This window comes from Rhyacophila brunnea, unplaced genomic scaffold (assembly GCF_057557595.1).
Source record: "Rhyacophila brunnea isolate RB1 unplaced genomic scaffold, BYU_Rbru_1.0 scaffold_4, whole genome shotgun sequence".
NCBI lineage: Eukaryota > Metazoa > Arthropoda > Insecta > Trichoptera > Rhyacophilidae > Rhyacophila > Rhyacophila brunnea.
Genome location: NW_028233068.1, coordinates 26,357,949 through 26,376,192, shown reverse-complemented (window position 1 = coordinate 26,376,192; position 18,244 = coordinate 26,357,949). Strand labels below are relative to the sequence as shown.

The 18,244-nt window shown below is 32.6% G+C and overlaps 1 protein-coding gene and 1 long non-coding RNA gene across 2 annotated transcripts in view; both read right to left on the bottom strand.

Moving 5' to 3' along the window:
• LOC147067155 (uncharacterized) overlaps positions 1-18,244 on the bottom strand; it is a 561,518-nt gene that overhangs the window by 294,923 nt on the left and 248,351 nt on the right. The gene's annotated exons all lie outside the window — the stretch shown is intronic.
• The window catches only part of LOC147067166 (uncharacterized), a 124,229-nt gene that overhangs the window by 47,656 nt on the left and 58,329 nt on the right, over positions 1-18,244 (bottom strand). The window lies entirely within an intron of this gene.

Sequence of the window (18,244 nt, the reverse complement as noted above, 5' to 3'; positions counted from 1 at the left end):
CTAACAATGAGCCTTGCCAAATTACCTTCTTCCCTGTGACCAAATACCTGGAGAACTTTCTGGTGACACATTGTAGAGATCCGGTCATAACGTTTATTTCTTTCAGTAGAGAGATATTCTTTCTCTTTGCCACCCATGGAATCATTACCTAGGTACCTTTCACCTCAAACACGACAAATAATAGGGTTTCCATGGAAATAAGCCGAACCGAATGGTTTATGACGGTCTCACCTTACGCCGAAACCGTTTATTGCCGTAATAAAACTTGTCGAGTGTTCACCCACTTATCTTCGGATTTGTATATTCGGGCGCCGCCGTGTTCCATTATGCTCCATTCAAATAACGGTGTTTGTACATGCGCGTCTATTTGAAACAAGTATTCCTTATATTAAAACAGAAAAATATTTTTTCTCTATGGTCAGTTTTTGATGTCTATGGGCACTTAAGTGTCAAATAAATGACAATTTCTCACATTTTGCCGCTAGATATCCCTAGTGGTCCATATATTTTGAACTCGCTATTACATTTACTTTCATATTATTTCTTTTATTTTTCGATTAATATTATGGCCGGATAATCCGAATGCCGAATAAACGTTATTGAATAAATAATCACTACAATATAAACAAATGAAAGTAAATGGTTATCGTGATAGTATACCTACCTACCATATAATTATAATGCATAAATCGATTCCAGCATAATCATGTGAATTGAGTTGTTCAAAATATTATATTAGGTACTTGTATTTATTTGATTTCATGAATCTGCGTCTGATGTGTATTTACTAACGAGACTCTTAAATTTGAAAGCGTCGCCGCTTTTACGAAATTTGCGGCATTGTAGATTAGCTTTATCTACGAAAGCAAAGTTTACTACCTATAAATAAAGCATTCATGATTGAATAAAATGAAGCACCAATTATAGAATCAATTGTAAAATAGATAATACCATTAGACAATAATCAAAATAATACACTGCATCATAATGAAATACGGAAGAAAACAAGCACCTATGACAATTATCAACAAACACGGGCTGTCAGTTGCGATCTGTCAAAAATGGACTCTGCCGAATTTAGCAATCGGTTCGCTAAACTTATGGTAGAGGGGCATTAGGTGTTCGGGTTCGGCGAGATGCTTATGTACTAAATTTGGATGAACGCAATTATACGGGCGTATTATATATCTGGCGTAAAATCGCATTCGAAAATTTTGGATGAACACCCTATACCCGAAAGTATCAATCATCCGTCGTTCTGTTTTACTTATGATTTAAGTCCAACATGTACCTACTTACATTAAACATATTCAGAATTGACTATTTACAAGATACGACAAAGCAAACCTGAACACTCGTTTAGTTATTTATTCTGACAACGAATTTCGTAGATTTATAATATTATATAACATTAAGTGATTCATAAAATTGCGAGAATTTTGTATTAGAAAAGTACTTAATGCTAATGGAATATATTTTTTTTGTCACGAGTTGCTTTTGAGCAATAATAATTATTATTTATTGAATATCTCCGCTGTGTGCCCCAGGGAGTACAAGATTGCAGATTCGTGTAAGTAAACAAAATTAATTGACGGATAAGTGTGAGGTGCATTGTAAACACACTATAACCTCCTGTCAAACAAGAACTATCTTTATTTGCTCATTATCTAAAAGAGAAAGATTCCGTTCAATATACTTTTAGTGCACGCTGTCATTACTGTCCTACAAAGATAAAATTAATTCCGGTAAGTATTTACTCAACCAATAACAATAAAATATAGAATAATTTTCTCCAACTGCATAGTATTACTTAGTAGGTACGTACATACAAAACACATCACAGATTATATCATTATTAAAATGACTGCCGTAAAAAAATATTGATTCATCTGTTAAAGCAATGGTTTCCCAACTTTTCACTTCACACGCGCTCTTAGAAGATTTTTTACGGCGGTCTAAAAATACCATTTTATAGATGGTGCAAAGGTTGATCTCAAATATTGGAAGAAAACTATAAAAAGTTACATACATGTTCTATCGCTGAAGGTTTAGAGCTCTCACAGACGGGATTCCGGTGTCGAGCCACCGAAGAATCCAGCCACTCTACACTGCAGTGGCTATGGCAGCCACTGAATTCATATCGCACCATCACAACTAAACCGCCACAAGTGCAAAATTATATGATTTGAGTTAATTATTACGTTTAATCGCTTCACCGCGGAACATTTAATTACTATTTAAATACCACGTTTAAATAGCATGCTAATTATATATAATGGCCACCAAATGAGGATACAACAGCTGTGCTGTCAGCGCTGTAAGGATTAATAGTCTATCATTCATAGTAGGGGAAATGTGTTCAAAATGGCACAGTGGGGAAAAATAAACTTTTGCTCTACTGGCGAAATGGTGCAGTCTAACATGATGCAACTAGCTCAGGAACAATGCATGACCCTTCTTTTAAATATTCAGCCATATTGAGTTTACTCAAAACAGCCGTACAAGAAGATACAGTGGAAAGATTTGTGAACCAAACGAATATTTTTGCAGCTTGTCGACAAAAGGTAATATTACATGTATTTTATATTATTAAATCTATATATATATATAGATTTAATATAAACCAGCTTAAGTAGCCGTTATTAGTGTTCATGTACGATGTAAATTTATCATAATTACTGAAGTGTAAACTGCATTTTTTTAACGAATTTGCCAAATTCATTTGATTGGGATAAAATGGCATACATTATGGTAGGCTAAAACGGCATATTATGTGATTTATGATTTTATTGTTTCTGAAAGATTATGTTCCGAAATTACCTACGTAAAACTCTGTAAGAGACATGGGATACAATGAAAATAAATCAGGCAGTTTTAGCTGTGAAAATGAATGGAAGAACTTAAAGAAGGCATTTTTTAAATAGAAATAAAACAATAAAAACGGAGATAAACATCTTGGAAGATTTATGACTTTTTCAGTGGAAATTGAATGTCAAAATATGAAATTTTTATTTGATAATATATTTTTGTTTCTATTTTTGACAAATATTTATGCCGTTTGCCATTTTGTACAACCGGAGGGGTGAAATGATTTTTAACTACACGTTTTTACTTCTTTTTTTAAGGTAGTTTTACTTTGTTCATGCTCCGTTTTTATAATAAATTATACGTTTTGATATTCTTTTTTTCATTAAACTAAACACTATGCCATTTTGTACACCCTTCTCCTACATGTACCGAAAATTTCATATCTATAAGGCCCTCCTCCCACGGCGCAACTGAAATCTGGTGGAACTGGTTGGTGATGGTACTCATAAACAGACCAATGTGATGATTCGCACACGGCGCTACTGAAACCACTTGAAATAATAATCACATAACCTCAAACTGTCAAACTGGACCATCAGCTGTTTTGTACAAAAACCAACAACACGCACGCTGCCGCGTTTACTTGAATAAAATTAGGTTATTTCAATTTTGCTTGTCTTGTACTTTTGACGTCTTGGGTTGTAAATGGTTTTTATAGCATGACACTTGTTCGCAGTGCTACCAATTTTGGTAAGAAAATATGATTTTTAACCGAATCTAATGATGTTGGTACCACTGTTTTACGGTGACTGGAAACTTGAGAGACCGCGCGACTAGCATGTCGCATCTCTTCGCGACCGTTTTGAAGCCGAGAGATTCCAGTCTCGCCGTCAGCGAACCGCCATTGAAATACATTAGCTAGATACTGGCTGGAATTTTAGTTTCAGTTCCGACGGACATAAGTTGCGCCGTGGGAGGATGGCCTAAGTCAAAAGATCGTTCAATTTCTAAATATATTTCGAAAACACAGTACAAAAATGTGAAAGGTAAAACCAATTTTGCGTTAGGCGGTTTAATTTAAATGGTGCGGTTTCATTACGTCGTCTAATTAATAATAATATAATAATAATCACATGTTGGTCAAGGAATACAATACTATTATTATTATTACGTATTATTATTATGACGGTGAATCTAGCCCCAATAAAAATGTTCTTTGGTCGATGCAGTAATAACAAACCATTTATTTTATACAATGCGTATAGAATACGTTGTTTAATAATTATATCATATCTAATAGCTTTTTCGCAGGTACCTATAACTAATATAGATACATACAAATACCAACTAATATATACCTAAAGTAATACTATAACTAACTAAAATATACTAAACGTTAATTTATTTAGATTTAGAATATTTTATATCTACTTATCCGAAATGCCACACTATACCACTTACCGTGATTAAATTAGTTATAAGACCTTAAGTAGATAAAATGCAGGCTAACGTTCATTTCTAAAAGAACACACGCCCGTTCTATTCAATCATGTATTTAGGTATTACAGGAGCGAAGGGTGAAGGTAGGCTGTTAAGATCCGCCATAATTAGTGCACATTAAACTTTTTTAGTCATACGTATTTGTTTTTATTGAACAATTTACAGATATTATTGGTTAGATTTTTAAAATCAATTAAACCCTGCCTAAACCAAACCATACTAATTTTGGTATATTTTGGGCGTTACGACAAAATTGTGCATACCTTTTCATTCATACTTATTTGTTTTCGTTGGATTAAGAATAAATATCATTACACATTTTGTTGGTTGTTTTTTTTTAATTCATTAAGCCTTGTCTAAGCCAAACTATAAAAGATTAAAAAAAAATTATTCTATCTTTAAAATATTCAAAGTTATGTATGGTTTAATTGCATAATTTTAGATATTTTATAGATAGGTATTTTTTTACTATTATCTATTATGGCTTGGTTTCGCAGGGTTTAATTGAATTAAAAAAACGAAACAACAGCTTCTGGAAATTGTGGTGTTATTTCAATGAAAAAAATACTAATACCTGATAAAGTTTAGTGTGCACTATATATAGTGGATCTTAACAGCCTACCTCCACCCTTCGCTACTGAGGTATTATTATTTGATTTAAATATATATAACGTGGAAAGACACATGATTCATGACATGCAACGGCAGGTACCTTCCTACATATTTCATTCAAAAAACACTTTTTAGAAAATAAAAGGTTTTTATTTTTTTTACTTTTTCCACATTTTATTTCATAATTTTGATATACAAGCGCTTTTATCCTAGCGTAAATTTTCAATTGAATGACAGTAAAAAATATAGGTACATATTATTGAATAAAAAAAATTATAGAGAACGTCGGTTTCGATTGTTTACTTAAATTAATACTAACTTGTTGGTGATATTTGTACTTATTTATATACATTATGAGATTGCCTAATTTTATCATAGAAAAATTTGCTATGTTTAAAATTCACCTACCGTATGTTAAGAAAAAGGTTCCCTATCAATGACAAATTTTGTATTGTACATTGTAGTTCTGTTATGAATGCTCGATAAATACAAACTTCATTATTCCCATCCTAACCAAATAATAAAAAAATATATTTCCTATCTATAAAATATCCAAAGTTGTGTACCTATAATTTAATCGCATAATTTTAGAGTATTTTTTACTATTAGCTATGGTTTTCGCAGGTTTCATCGAATTTAAAAAAACTTAGTACACCATCTGCAAATTGTAGTTTTTTTTAATGAAAACAGAATAATATTAAATACGATTTAATAACAATAAACAATAATTTAAAATTTATTCTGCTCATTATGCTCTGCCTAATCAAATAATAAAAAATATTATCATATCAATAAAATAACCAAAGTTATGTACCTACCTATAATTTAATCACATAATTTTAGATGCCTATTAATATTAATTATGCGTCAATGATAAATTAAAATTTACAAAATAAATAGCGCCGAGGAGTTCAATGAAAAGACAATAGGTAATTAGACCTGGCTTCAGCAATAAAAATAATTACATGACAAAGTATGGCAAATACATTGAGAGAAAAACTTGTTAGTATTTATTTCTTTACATACCTACTTAAGTAGGTATTTTGAAGATGCTCGACCAAACTGATCTATTTGATTATAAACTATTGTCAATAATGAATTTCATCAAATCGATCGTAAGAAATTTTCTCACCAACACCACCATCTGTAAATTGTCTTTTTTATTGAAAACAGAATAATATTAATTTTTTTTTCAGAATCTGGATCAGTATGAAACACTGTTTTCATTTATGCATTTTATTTTGAAGAAATTTCTATTTAGCTAAAAAACATGCCTATTAATATTAATTATGTGTCACTGATAAATTCAATTTCAATAATAATAATAGCACACGTGTCGCCGCATCAAAGCGGTCTTTGTATTAATTATTATTATTATTACGATCGCCGGAGTTTCGGCCGAGGCAATGCATAAAAAAAGGTAATGAGGCTTCATGGCTTTTAATAAAAAAAAAAAAAAAACGCGCTCGCAAATAATAATGAGTTCGAGCGGCTTGACATTGTGGCGGGCAAAGGAAAAGTGTGCGATTCTCGTAAACACGAGTATCTTCCGTCTGAACGCTCCCATTTAGTTATGTGTAAATGCGGAATCTCCGCCACACAGGTGGCTTAAAAAAAGTGCGATACGGGTGTCTTCCGTCTGAACGCTCCCATTTAGTTATGTGTAAATGCGGAATCGAGCCACGCCGGTGGCTCGACACCGGAATCCCGTCTGAAAGAGGGCTTAGTTTTGAGCGAGTAATCAGTCACATTTTTTTAATGCTGAATTATAAGTATGGCAATGACACTTTTCAGACAGCTTTTTCGTTATTGGGATACTGTCAATCGGGTCGGTCTTGACATTAGTGATTACTGATTAGACAAAGACGTGCATTACTAACCAATGGGGAAATAAAATGGCAATAATATCTTCAATATATTATGTATTAAAACGACTTGCTAGTTCTTATTTTTTATTAGTGTGTACACGAACATTTTGGGTGCTTATATTTTATGATCATAAATCATGATATAATTTTGAATAACATAATAGCAAGTAAATAAGTAAACATGCCATTGTTAGAGAGTTTAGTGTGTTGATATGCATTATCGCAGAAAACTTTTGAATTTGTCGTCTATTATCCTTGTCAGAGTTTTTGAATTGAGTTGAATTTAATTCATGAAGAAAGCTGATATAACACTGATGTGTATCTGTATTAATGTTGGTAATATGTATATGTGGACCAAACGACTTGAAAACCAAAGGCTGAAGGTTGTCTATATACGGTTTAATGATAATAGTATGTATTGGAATATGGCGTGTCAAAAAGTATCGATCGATCGAAAGTGATTCGGAGGATACCAGACAGAGAGAAGATGGTCAATTGGACATATTTATGCAGAAAGTAGCCAGTCCACAAAAAATAAAAAAATGAGATATTATGATATAGATCAGATGCGATGTTTTCTCTACGTTCTGCTAAAAATAGCCAAGCCGCAAAAAAATATTTTTGAAATAAAATACTAGATTTACAATTTTACATTTTTAATATCATGTTGTTGCTAAAGTGCCATTATCTCAGCTCGACATTATTGTGGACTGGCTACATTCTGCATAACTACGTTCAATTCATATGCGATTTCAATTCCATGCATAATATCTGCAGGGAGTGAAGAGCAGTAGGTACGCCGCATTGCATTTGTATAATCGCACGAAGAAAACAGCTACATACCGAAAAGCAGACGAATCTATCATTGTAACTGTACGTGTTAAGATTGCATTATTAACAGTTTCGAATATCCTGCGGCGCTCGTGGGAATTAATTCTGACTCCCCGTGCGCCACGGCACACACTTTGGAAATCTCTGTATCAATGCAATCCATAAGTACCTATTATGTTTTATTACGTAATTAATTATCAATATTGACATTTTAATGAAATGTCAAGTATAATAGGTGCAATATGTTTATCATTATGTAATTATAACGAAGTTATAGTTAGGTACGTATATAATATCCACATAAGTACCTACATGTAATGATCGAGAATATTCACTAACAATGTAATAATTACACGTTATTTTAATATTATGTTGTACGAAGTAGGTAGTTACGAATTAAGATTTCCATGTTTGATAGATATTAAACTATATATAGATCATGTATTTTCACCAATAATATTGACAATTATTTAACACCATAAAGTGTTTAATTTAAGGATATTTTTTTATTTTTCAAATAATACTGTTTTTCTCAAGTATGTAGGTACCACCTGCCTATTCTTGTTTTACTATTGAAGAATAAGTCTAACGAAAATGAGTATGTAGTGTGTTGCGGAAAACAGCAAAAATGAAAGGTTTTTCCGTTTCCGCAATTCAACCAGATTCTTGGCGTAATGTCGTGCTGTGTGGATTTATATTACTTATGTAATATTATTAGATATAAGGCATAAATCAATAATACATTTATGATTGACCGAATTCCCACAGTATTATGTTATATTGTTAAATATTATAGCAAAGGGATGTTTTTTATATGAATAAATAAGGGATACCTTTAGAGTAAGTACTGATTAGACTAAATAAAGATTTATTGTGAACTAGCTATATTCCCACAATATTGTAGACTTGTAGAGAGTGTAGTAACATGAATGACAATGTTCCAATAAAGTATTTTAATAAGATAAAATCGTTAATTATTAATTTTGGATATTAATTTATAGCAGCCTGGTTAAACCGCCCACGGTGGCCGCGCGGCATAAGCGTTGGACTATAAAGCCGTGGGTCTGGCAAGTACACATATTGTTTTTCAATTTGTGTGTGTCAGAGTATGGACCTAAGGCATAAAGCCTATTGACGCAGCGAGTGCGGCGCTCGCGCAAAATTTCTACAAGTGGCGCCGTAAATCATCAAAAATACAACGTAATCAAATACGCCAGCGCCCACTGGACTTAACGATGCCTTGCGCGCCGCCTGCCGCATGAGTCACCGTTTTTCGCTTCTCGGCGATACGATTTAATGAAAATACAAAGAAGTCCATTCATTGAACACGGCTACCAAAATTACGCTGCTTGAGGCGTCGTCGATCGACGGGCCAAAAGCAATTATTTAATAACAGAGAACCCATTGTTTTATTTTATTCCGTGTCATTATATTTCGCTGGTTGAATAATGTCGTCGTAAATATTTATTACAAGCCCCGAAATAATATAATATTTTTATTGCTTTGTTATGAGAGACGCTGTAAAAATAATTGTTTTGTGCTGCTTGGGCCGCTTATTACATAGGTGAAGGGTAATGCGCGGCGAGAGACGTGTGATTATGGTTATGAATACGCCGACTTCGCCCGCTCGACGCGTTCTGTGGGCACCATCGCTAATAGGTTGAGCAAGTGGCTGACATCCATTTCTCATAAAAAAAACAAAATCTGTCAATACAAACTTCCACTCTGTGGAGGCCCATATGATCCTATCAGGATCGGACATGGTCGGAAAAAATATATATATATATATATAAATTAAATGGCTCGATATTGTTTTACAAAAATATTGTTGTGTTTTAGATAGGTACTTATATACTGTTAGGGTACGGCTCCATCGGGAAGCCATTGGCCCAACATAGCAATGTTGAGGCGACGGGAACGCTGCATGCCAATTAGGTAATAAGTCAAAGACTACTCAATAACTACTATTATATTATAATAATTATGCAACCATACTCAAAATATTCGAAATTCTGATAATATTGACTACCTTCATAGACGGTATAAAAGAATAATATAACAATCTGATTAGTACATGTATGACAGGTTTCCGCGCGTGTAAAATATTGAGAGCAATCTCACAATCTAGTTTTAATAAAATAACACAACCTATGTATCATAATTAGACACCGGACATCTGGAGTCCTTTTTTTTTTGGGACGGACTCGAATATTACAACATTTTTTAATTAAAAAATGCGTTAATAATTTATGGAACCTATGTTTTTCAGAAAAATAAGTTGTACGATGTAGTAGGTACAATGAAATATGAAATAAATGATATTGATAATATGTGCAAGAGACTTTATCGATACTTAATTATATAGAAACGCTGCTATTAGTAGATATACTATACTATTTAGAGAAATTAATGAAGCGCTTACGTATAGAGTGGAAGAATTAGTTGTTAATAGTAATATCTATAATATTTAATAATATTCCACTTTTTATATACCTATTATTGAAATCAAAGTTTAAAATTTCTACTAAACTACTTTTATTTTCACTATCAAATAACAAATCACACTTGCTCCCATAATGAGAAGGACCTGACAGCTAGTGTATTATTAAAATCGTACCAAATCTGAATGATTTCGTATATTATGTTGATACTACGAAAATATATAATATGAAAACATATTATTATATTATATGGATTTATGGATAGGTAAAATGGGGAATATCGGACCTACGTGGTTAATGAAACCCTTTAGAAAAAGTTTCGTACGAAAGATACTTCAAATCGTACTTTTGTGTTTCAAGCAAGTGGTTGGACATATTGAGATATTCAATTTTAATATATAGGTAGGTACTGATGTTGTAATGTTTTTTTTGACATTTTTATAGGCCATTTTCAAACACTTTATATTCATCATGCAAAATATTTAAGTACATGCGTTTTCTGTTAATTGCTACTCCCTAATACTATAAATTATATATCATAGTATTATTTCAATGAAATATATAAACCCGATATAATTATTTATTTCGGAAGTTATCAAAATGATACAATCATAATTAGTCGACATTGATACATTGTGTATATATAGTACCTAATACCATTGATAATAAATTATTTTATCAAGAAAATATTAGATATAAATAGGTATAACACAGTTGCAGTGCCTACCATTTGCCTTAACAAGTTGACCTTGGTTCTAATAGTTCATTGCTTTATCCAATCTGGGAGTTCACACATGAAACTATAATTTGATGTTATAGTAATATGGTAGAAAAAACAAAAAAAACTTAACCTGCGCGTTTGTTAACTGATCTACGTATTTTCTTAAAATCCGAGATCACTTCAGTTTTGACGATTATGGATTATAGCTTAAAATTGTTTATTTGTTTTTATTTAGTGAGTAGGTATATTTCGTGATATTTCACATTAGCTGGTTCCATTGTTTACGGGAAATGACGTTTTAACGGGCTTACCTATTGAATGTATTAATAGTATGTAATATATTCATTACGGGTTTTCACAAACACTTCAGATAATCAAAATTTGTTTTTTACTTGATCCTTTACTAATAGGTAAGAAGGTTTTAACAATCTTTTATTGTGTCAATGTGCATTTACGATCGGTGATGCGCATAGTGCACGAAGAAGCCAGAAGGCATAACCCGGTCGTAAATAATGACTAATAGAATACCTAGTACAAAACATAAATCAATTAGAATTTATTGATTAATATTTTTGCCACTCGTACCCGTTAGATATAGGGACCATTATACCACTTTCCTCTAGAAGGTATATAAGGTACTTTTAAACACTTTGTACATTTTGCATTTTTGTTTATTGTTATTAAATCTTAGTTGATATTATTCTTTTGACTTATTAACTTAAAAATAACAACAATGGATGAAATATAATATTAATAAATATTATAATATGTCACATATATAATATTGTGTAAGTATATAATATATAATTATCAAGCCTCGATAGCGAAGGCTGCGTGATTAGCAAATGCACTTACGACCTATGTAAACCTGCCGTTCATATTGTTTTAAAAGCACATTGCAAAGATTATCCTTTGCTTTGTAATTTTATTCTTGTAAATCCACGGTATTATAGATGGTTGCACTATTATATCTAAAATGTAAACATAAATTTATATACAATATTGGTATATACTACAGCTGATGATGATACATACTATCGTATGGAAAATAATTCATTTTTAAGTTGTGGACTTCTTGTACGTATCATGCGACAAAAGCAATAAAATCGTCATTGGTCGGGAACCTTTTTTGATACATACACCTATGTGGAATTTTAAACACAGCAAATTTTTCACAGTTTTGAAGTTACGCTATTTCTTAATGTATATAAATCAGTCATTTAATAAATAAGGACAAATATCACCAACAAGTTAGTTCAAGTAAACAATCGACTCCCACGTCCTCTATACTCAATTGACTTTTTATGCAATAATATGTACCTACCTATATTTTGTACTGTTATTCAATTGAAAATGTCCATTAGGATAAAATCGGTTGAATATCAACATTATGGAATAAATGTGGAAAAAGTACGAAAGTACATATAAAGTGTTTTAATGAAATATGTATCTAGATTCTAGGTACTAGTCGTTTTATGTGATGAATAGTTCTTTACACTTTATAATATGTAAGTATTTAAATCAAATACATAATATAATCATATATCAGATAATTACTTTTTAATAACAACATTTAAATATAATGCTAATTATGTCGAATGGCCACCTAATCGGCGCGCCTTTAGCGTACAATGAATTAAATGGGATGGCGGGACTTTTTTTAACATTACACACCTACAAACTTACCTGTAGAATTGCCAAAATGGAACTACGAATTACCATAGGACGCCATTTTGAAATTTTCATTCGAATGTCAGATTTTGTCCAGTTACTAGTCTTGATTGGGTAGTTTTCGACAATGGCTCCATTTTTTTTTGTAGTACATATTCCACTTTTAATCAATAAATTAGGACCGGTTTCGTCCGCCTCAGAGGGACATTTTCAACTGAATCTTCCCTTAGTCAGTTGAAAATATCCCTCTGATGCGAACGAAACCGGTCCTAATTTATTGATTAAAAGTGGAATAAGTACTACAAAAAAATGCGTTTTTTTAATTAAACAACAATAAATATTAACGCAATACAATCACTAAGTGAAAATCTGAAGTATTAAATGGGACGGCGGGACTTTTTTTTAACGTTACACACCTACAAACTTACCTGTAGAATGGCCAAAAATGGAACTACGAACTACCATAGGACGCCATTTTGAAAATTGGTCAAAATTTGAAAAATGTCAGATTTTGTCCAATTACGAGTCTTGATTGGGTAGTTTTCAACAATGGCTCCCCCATCCCATTCTTCAGATAAGTTTGTAGGTCTGTAACATGCATTTTATCTACTCAAGGTCTTATAACTAATCACGGTGAGTAGTTTAGTGTGTGGCATTGCGGATTAGTAGCTCTGGAATATTCTAAATCTAAATATATTAACGTAATACGTAATATTTATAATAAACCTATTCAATAAGTGAAAATCTGAAGTAATATTATACTGCAAACCTTTTAGAAAAATGCAATTACGGCTTATGCAATACACAATATTATAATAGTAGGTATTTTAATTATTCAAACGAATATTTCCAGGGATGTCTCGCATCTACATATGTATTCTATAGACCGTACGCCACTGGTATTTTGAAGAGGAAATTTCTTACGATCAATTTGATGAAATTCTTCAATGTCAATAGTTTATAATCAAATAGACCAGATTGGGCAGAGCATCCTCAAAATACTTAAATATCTAAATAAATAAATAAGTATATGACTTTTTTATCGATATGTAGGTATTGTTGTTTAATTTAATAAAACGCATTTTTTTGTAGTACTTATTCCATTTTTAATCAATAAATTAGGACCGGTTTCGTCCGCCTCAGAGGGACATTTTCAACTGAAGGCATAAAGGCTGAACTCATTTCCCTCTGAGGCGGACGAAACCGGTCCTAATTTATTGATTAAAAGTGGTACAAGTACTACAAAAAATTGCGTTTTATTAAATTAAACAATTATACAATGCAGTTCCACCATGAATTAACAGTTAACAAAATAAAAGATATGTAGGTACTTTTGCGATATCGGTATTGTCACTTGGTAATACTAATAGGTATCAATATGATACATTTAGAACATAAAACGGGTCAGCGGACAAAATCTTTCAATATTTGTATTTATATTAATGGTAGGTATGCAAAAGCTATTCGATATTTAATTATGAAAAACATTTTCTACACGCAGTTTATAAAAATGGTTTACCATTACTTACCTGCAATAAAACAAAACATCAATTTTGTAATGCGATCTTTTTAATTGCGATTTGCGAATTTGAATTCGTTTGAAGTGGCCACACTTCGCATTATAATATTGGCAAGACGATTATTTTAATTACAATAATTATCATCGCACCTGAGCTGCCAGAAAAAACAACTGACTAATTGTAGAAATCCATACTAAGAATCATTTGGGCAAAAGTCTCCTTAGGATATTGGATTCGTCCACCATTTTAATGTGTTTTTTTATGGGTTGACGGTTAAAGACTCGAAAGATCCGGCCTTTAATCATAATAATTTATTGTTGGAATGAAAGGGATCTCTTTGTTAAAGTAACACTCGTTTTGTATAATATTGAATGAATGTCTATTATGTGTATTTTATTATCGTTGCTACTTGCAAAGCTAAATTGGCGCCTGACTTATCAAAGAGGAAATAACTTATTCATTCATGTTATTAAATTTATATTATCAATTATCATTTATCAATCATACAAAATTATCATTCATAAATCATAAATCATTATTTACACACAATTATATTATAGCGTTTTATAATGCATGTGTATTTTTATATTTGAATGATAATTGATAACAATGGTTATCTAGTCAAAATAATATGTGCAATAAATTGATGATAAAAATATTATAATAATAAATCATTTGATTGAGTAACGAAGCTACACATAAATAGGTATGTTATTAAATTATTATTTTGTTTTTAAGTATACTTTTTTCATAGTTACATGATAACGTGATAAGCTGATAAGATAACATCAGTCGTTTGCGAAGACATTCAAATTCAAAATATTTAGGTGTAACTCTATGTACCTACTACCAAATTAAATAATACAATTGGCCAAAGTTGTCCACCGTTCGAATTTTGAACTAATTCAAGGTGCTACGATTAATAAACACAGCCTGAGTTGATTGTACTAGTACTAGTATGTTGGCTGCTTCCAGTGATGAGGATTAAAAGCCAAGGAACACCTCGCGATTTTTTTTATTATTGTGTTTATTCTAGAAATCGGACTAAACGATACAGGGCATGTTTTTTTTGCTCTACAAGTCTACAATCTGATATGGCTCTTAACCGCTTTACGATAAGGTTTTTTCAGTTTTATTTTGTACGAAAAATAGATGTTAGTAGCCACTTGCTCAACTGATTTGGTTCATACACTTCGTCTAAACAAATTGAAAAAACAACATGTGAATTTCCCAAACTTGGGATTCGGAACTCTTATCTTAGGAATCTTAAAAAAATCTGACGCACATTCGCAAACCTAGATCCAATCCAGTTAATGTTACAGACGAAAAAGTTAAGAATCGATGGTCAAACGTTTTTTTTATTTTTTCATTTCTTCCTTAATTTGCCGCCCCTAAGCAACGAATGGCCTGCCTTATCCCACGGCACGTCACGGTGTACAGCTCATGGCTATCGTTATTCCGTAACCCCATTTTTTCGTGTGGGTGATTTGGGTCCAAAGATTTTACGCAATACTTTTCTAGTACTAATTATTATTTAACGATATAACAACGTCCATAATAACATTAATAATAACTACTATCGTTAAGTCTTCTGCTTGCTTGTAATTACCATACATACTGATACATCCTACACATTTTATAACACTCGCCATGCTTCATTACGGTGAATAAATAAGCACAAAGTATTACATGTAGGTAGATAGAGAGATACGATATAAGTAGTAAGTACCGATTCTATTACACAATCGTGTAATCGCGTACCACCAGTTTACCTTGCTTGATCTTTGGCCAGAGAAGCGGAACATCGGCGCGAGTGCGCCAAGCATGACAAAAAGTAACACTCCGTAAAGCGTTGGATGAGTGTGGTGAATTCACGAGTATTTTTTGTTGAACATGTTGGCATCCTTCGTCCATTTCCCAACGATTGCGCGGACTGATAATTAAACTAGGATCAGGTTTTTGAAACGATTGTTGGCACAAGTAGAGTTGGGTATTTCCCGAGAAAATCTCAATCTCGAGATTCGGCATTTCCAGAAAAAAATTCTCGAGAAATCGAGAGAATTAAAAAAACATGTAAAACCCTAAAATCAGTGTAAAAAACGAACAAATTCCAAAAAAATGTTTTATTTTTTTTTATTTAAGTAAGACGAACAAAATAGAAGTAGAAAAACAAAATAATTCGAAACATTACCTACTTATTAAAATAGAATTTCAAAAAACACAGACTGTCAATGGCTACGTCTGACACAAAATTCCCTGATGTTGAAAAATTGCGCTCATTTTGAATCGACGTTGGCTTAATTGGATTAAATGCCCCATCAGTCTTTGAACGTTTTGTTTCTGTCCACTTTTTCATATAGAAAAATCGTTTTTCAATTAATATTTGATAATAAAGAAATCCCGAATCCCGAGGAAAGATTGCCGAGATCCGGGATTTCCCGAAATGTTAAAAATTTCAATTCTCGAGATTCGGGATGGAGAATCTAGAAAAATTTCCCGAGAATTCCTGTAGGGAAATTCCCTAAACCCAACTCTAGGCACAAGTATCCTATAAATGTACTAATAGGTACCTCCTCGAGCAGTAAAAAACACATCGAATACGTGTTAAACCCGATGAAGTTATGTATGTGAGTACAACCCATACACAAACTAAAGGGTTCTCTAATAGTCTTTGTGTGAACGATCAGTTAACGTTGTAACAGCGATAGAATTTCCTCATTTCCTAACGGCTCTCGTAACTATAAACTATGAGCAGTTTTTTTTTCAGTTCAGCAACCGATTGTTGGCCCCAAGGGATTAACAAGGAATATTTTTTGTGCATCTATATTCAATACACACGAAGAACAGCCTGTGTACGGATGGATACATACCTACACACTACACATAACAGATTAATAAGATACAAAAGCGAAACTCAGTCTCCATATACCAAGACTTTAATCAGAATTTGGTTTATGGCTCAAAGAAGAAGATACGAGGGTGGGTCAATAATTCCTTAGAAAAAAGCATTAAAACAGTTTTTTTTTTTGTTTTTTTTTTTTTATTTCTCAACATAATCTCCTTGGAGCTCAATACACTTGGTTAGACGTTTCTCAATTTTTTTTAAACCGTCAGAAAAATAAGTTTTCGGAAGGTCCTCAAAATAAGCATTTGTCCGATCGATGACTTCTTCATTTGAAAAAAAACGTTGTCCACTTAGCCATTTTTTTAAGTTTGGGAAAAGGAAAAAGTCACTGGGGGCTAAATCTGGCGAATACGGTGGGTGGTCGACCAATTCGAACTTCAATTCTTCAATTTTAGCCATTCATCGTAAACATGTGTGAACACGGGCATTGTCCTGATGAAAGAGGATTTTTTTCCTGTTTAAATGAGGCCGTTTTTCTTCAATTTCGTTGTTTAGCTGGTCCAATAAAGATGCATAATAATCCCCTGTTATTGTTTTTCCTTTTTCCAAATAGTCAACGAAAATAATTTCACGTGCATCCCAAAATACAGTAGCCATAACCTTACCAGCTGATTTTACGGTTTTCGCCTTCTTTGGACATGGTTCGCCTTTCGCAATCCACTGCTTTGACTGTTCTTTCGTCTCGGGAGTATAGTGGTGTATCCATGTTTCATCTACAGTCACAAAGCGACGAAAAAATTCATCCGGATTGCGTTGCATGAGCGACAACAGGGCTTTAGAGGCCACCACCCTATTGCGTTTATTGTCGACTGTGAGCAAACGCGGCACCCATCTTGCAGAAACTTTTTTCATGCCCAATTTGTCATGTAAAATAGAAATGACGCTACCTTTTGAGATCCCTTTAACCTCAATTATCTCACTCAACTTTAATTTTCGGTCACTTAACACCATATCGTGGATTTTATTGATCATTTCTGGTGTAGTCACTTCTACAGGACGTCCTGAGCGTGGTTCATCCTTTGTTGATGTACGACCACGTTTAAATTCATTTAACCAGTTATAAATAGTTGCAAGTGAAGGAGCAGATATGCCGTGAACTAAATCCAACTCATTTTTTATTTCCTTTGCTGTTAACCCTTTTATATTAAAATGTTTAATAACAGCTCTAAACTCAATTTTCTCCATTTTTGTAAACAAGAAATTTTTTTTTTAAATGTACGAAAATAAAAAACAACAACCCGACCAATCTGATTGAAACTTCGCAGCATACTGAATCGGTAGTGCCGCTGCATGAAAACAAACCGCTTACAGTACTAGTCGCGCCACCTGTCGGCTTTTCTAAGGACTTATTGACCCACCCTCGTAAG